The following is a 4,641-nucleotide window of genomic DNA, read 5'->3' as shown; positions in this document are numbered from 1 at the left end:
AAGGGTGAGGGAGAGGCCCAGGCCCACATCTCTTCTTCTTTTGGGTCCGGGCCTCTTTAAGGGTGAGGAATAGGCCCAGGCCCCCATAACTACTTCTCTTAGGCTCAGGCCTCTTCAAGGGTGAGGGATAGGCCCAGGCCAACATGTCTTCTTCTCTTGGGCCTAGGCCTCTTCAAGGGTGAGGGATAGGCCCAGGCCCACATCTCTTTTTCTTTCGGCTCAGGCCTCTTCAAGGGTGAGGGATAGGCCCAGGCCCACATGTCTTCTTCTCTTGGGCCTAGGCCTCTTCATGGGTGAGGGATAGGCCCATGTCCACATTACTTCATGTTTTGGGCCCAGGCCTTTATAAGGGTGAGGGATAGGCTCAGGCCCCCATGTCTTCTCCTTTTTGGGCCCAGGCCTCTTCAAGGCTCAGGGAGAAGCCCAGGCCCACATTACTTCTTTCTTCGGGCCCAGGCCTCTTCAAGGGTGTGGGAGAGGCCCAGGCCCACATCTCTTCTTCTTTTGGGCCCGGGCCTCTTCAAGGCTCAGGGAGAGGCCCAGGCCCACATTTCTTCTTTCTTCAGGCCAAGGCCTCTTCAAGGGTGTGGGATAGGCCCAGGCCCACATCTCCTCTTCTTTTGGGCCCGGGCCTCTTCAAGGCTCAGGGAGAGGCCCAGGCCCACATTTCTTCTTTCTTCTGGCCCAGGCATCTTTAAGGGTGAGGGATAGGCCCAGGCCCACATCACTACTTCTTTTGGGCCCAAGCCTCTTCAAGGGTGAGGGATTGGTCCAGACCCACATCTCTTGCTTTTTTGTGCTCAGGCTTCTTCAAGGTTCAGGGAGAGGCCCAGGCCCACATTTCTTCTTTATTCTGGCTGAGGACTCTTCAAAGACAGGGTAGGCCCAGGTCCACAGGTCTTCTCCTTTTTTAGGCCCAGGCCTCTTCAAGGGAAGGGATAGTCCCAGGCCCACATCTCTTCCTTCTTCTGGCCCAGGCCTCTTCAAGGGTGAGGGATAGACCCAGGCCCACATCTCTTCTTCGTTTGGGCCCAGGCTTCTTCAAGGATAAGGGATAGGCCCAGGCCTCTTCAAGGGTGAGGGATTGGCCCAGGCCCACATCTCTTCTTCTTTTGGGCCCGGGCCTCTTCAAGGCTCAGGGAGAGGCCCAGGACCACATTTCTTCTTTCTTCAGGCCCAGGCCTCTTCAATTGTGAGGGATAGGCCCAGCCCCACATCTCTTCTTCTTTTGGGCCCGGGCCTCTTCATGGCTCAGGGAGAGGCCCAGGCCCACACCTCTTCCTTCTTCTGGCCCAGGCCACTTCATGGGTGAGGGATAGGCCCAGGCCCACATCACTACTTATTTTCGGCTCAGGCCTCTTCAAGGGTGAGGGATAGGCTCAGGCCCACATCTCTTCTTCTTTTGGGCCCAGGCTTCTTCAAGGGTAAGGGATAGGCCCAGGCCTCTTCAAGGGTGAGGGATTGGCCCAGGCCCACATCTCTTCTTCTTTTGGACCCGGGACTCTTCAAGGCTCAGGGAGAGGCCCAGGACCACATTTCTTCTTTCTTCTGGCCCAGTCCTCTTCAAGGTTGAGGGATAGGCCCAGGCCCCCATGTCTTTTCCTTTTGGGCCCAGGCCTCTTCAAGGGTAAGAGATAGGCCGAGGCCTCTTCAAGGGTGAGGGATAGGCCCAGGTCCACATTACTTCTTGTTTTGGGCCCAGGCCTTTACAAGGGTGAGGGATAGGCCCAGGCCCACATGTCTTCTTCTTTTGGGCCCAGGCCTCTTCAAGGGTGAGGGATAGGCCCAGGCCAACCTTACTTCTTGTTTTGGGTCCAACCTCTTCATGGGTGTGGGATTGGCCCAGGCCCACATCTCTTCTTCTTTTGGGACCGGGCCTCTTCAAGGCTTAGGGAGAGGCCCAGGCCCACATTTCTTCTTTCTTCTGGCCCAGGCCTCTTCAAGTGTGAAGGATAGGCCCAGGCCCACATCTCTTCTTCTTTTGGGCCCGGTCCTCTTCAAGGATCAGGGAGTGGCCCAGGCCCACATTTTTTCTTTCTTCTGGCCCAGGCATCTTCAATGTCAGGGATAGGCCCAGGTCCACATTACTTCTTGTTTTGGGCCCAGGCCTCTACAAGGGTAAGGGATAGGCCCAGGCCTCTTCAAGTGTGAGGCATTGGCCCAGGCAATGTAAGTAGTTGATCATTTATAGGTTTGAGCTTTGAGACTTCAGAGCAATTGCTGAATTGACAATTTCTTTTAGAGTACTCTCTTCCTGGCATGTGTACAGTGTCTCCCCCATGAGTCCATATATAGCAAGCCATTTGACAGGCACCCTTGTATTTTCTGCTGTTTTGGCTTATAGAACTCCTGTTGTGTTAGATAAGGAACACCTCAAAAAACTTCACTGAGCCCATGTCACTGCCATGTCCTTGCTCCTGCTCTTTCCTGCATGCCTATCTACCTGAAGGCACATGCACTCCCATATACACACTCCCAGACCATGCACACTAACATACAATTGAAATATAATTATGTATAGTATGTAGGGTTAGGTAAAGCCCAGGAATGATATTTCCTTTTGAGTACCTGCTTTCGGTCATGCTGGAGACAACCCTTGGACATAAAAGAAATTATTATCACTCTAAAGAAGGAAAGTCCTTTCAAATCCGCAGACAGTAGGACTCTGAAGCATTTCCTACCTACCCTAGACACTATGGGCAGCCATAGCTGATAGTTGTCCCTGGCTTAGGGCCCAACAGCAGAGCTTCATCCTGCACCAGTCTGGAGCCTAGAGTCTTTTCATGTGGTACAGGTTGTGTGTGATCATTCTCTGGGCTTATTCTCTGGTGAATTGTGTTGTCTCCCTGAGTACTTGTTTGGCAAGTTCTTTAGCATGCTCATGTGCGCGCGCACACACACACACACACACACACACACACACACCCTGCTTATACTTACTGCAACTGTTTCTACTACTTTAGCACAGGTCCTGTTAAAGGTCACTTCAAGGACCACATTATGCTTCATACAGTTCCTCATTCCTATCTCCCAGTATAGCACACTGAGGTTAAATCAGGACTTCATCACAGGGATCTGTATATATTTCTCCCAACATATAGCCCAACATACCTGAAGTTCCTTCCAAATCCCATCCCATCACTGAGTTCCCTCACACCAGTACCACAGCCTTTAACCATGGCAATAGACTATTATATGAGAGAGCCCTAGCCACACCTCCCTCCAGCTTCTTCCTATGTGCCTAGATGTAACATGAGGAACAACCGTGCTTTCCTTCTTAAAGCCTGAACATCAATTACCCTGTCTCATGAAACTGTGTGTATATTTGTAGCAAGATATGTGGCATCATTCCATGTCATCCTCATGCATTTTCACACATATGGATATGGACCTGCAGACATGAGCACACATACGAGCACACACACAACATACATACAAAGTGAAAACATGTATCTAAGTACAGAAAGAGAGGGGAGGGTGCTGCCATGGTGTTGCCCATGATATTGGCATTGATGTGTATCTCATATTGTGGCAGCTGACTGCATTTAAAAGGTTTCTACTGCCAGGGACTGAACTCTTCAGGGAAGATCAGACACCAATGCCAGAGATGCTTTGCCTCCTTCCCTGGACAAGCTGTGAGTGGTGGTCAAATGTGGGTGTGGCAATAACACTGTCCCCTCCTTCCTGTCCTAGTCTCGGGGTTCAAGTTCTGATCCTGATACATGCATTTCCAAAGCCTCTATTCCTGGTGATGGCTTCCTCTCCCTTCAGTCTTGAGTGGCCAGTCCCACTACTGTAAGACTTCTGATCTGTTTCTAGCTCTTCTTAGGGTGAGCTGTCTTCAGTCAGAAACACTTCAAGTCCCCCTCCCTATTTCAGTCTCCCCCATTTAAGACCCTAATGAAGAAGTGCCTCACTGAGTGAGTTACTCACATGATGCATTCCAGGTAGTGTCCATCCCAGAAAACAGCCCCAACCTGGGCAGACACACATACTCGCTGTGAGTCCCAGCCCTCCTGGCTGGACTCTGAGTTGTCCTCAGGCTAAAAACTCTGCTGTTACTAGGGCAGGGTTTACCCTGTGAGGTCACAGAGGCCTCACCTCACTGCACTCTGGGAATCACAAGGGGCATGCAGTCCTCAGTCATCTCCCAGCTTGGTCCTTCCTGTTTTCTATACAACTGTTTCAAGCATCCTTAGAAACACTAAGCTTTGGGGAAGTAGCTGGAAGTATGTCTCAGAGACACCTCCCTGGGAATCACCTATAAGCACCTGCTGTCAGCCCTCCATCTTCCCACATTAGGTTGAAGAGAGGAACACAGTGGACAGCACTGCTTCCTCAGCTCAAATGCCTGACCTCATGCTTGGCCTCATCTCAGATTCTCTATTGCCACCATGGTTTATCACTGCCCCTCAGCCCACAGGGTGCCATCATCTGCCCCTTGTCCCTAGCTCCAACAGTAACCATACATACATAAATACATAATACATACACTTGATTAAGTTTTCTCTTATTTTATTTATTTTTTATTTTTTTTTATTTTTATTTTTTTTAATGATATAGGCTTCAGCTTTGAAATTTTTTTTTATTTTAGATATTTTCTTTATTTACATGCGAATTTCTCCATTCCCAGTTTCCCCT

Source organism: Mastomys coucha, unplaced genomic scaffold (genome assembly GCF_008632895.1).
Source record: "Mastomys coucha isolate ucsf_1 unplaced genomic scaffold, UCSF_Mcou_1 pScaffold2, whole genome shotgun sequence".
NCBI classification, from domain to species: Eukaryota; Metazoa; Chordata; class Mammalia; order Rodentia; family Muridae; genus Mastomys; species Mastomys coucha.
The sequence above is the reverse complement of the archived record's forward strand: the minus strand, read 5'-3'. Positions refer to the sequence as shown.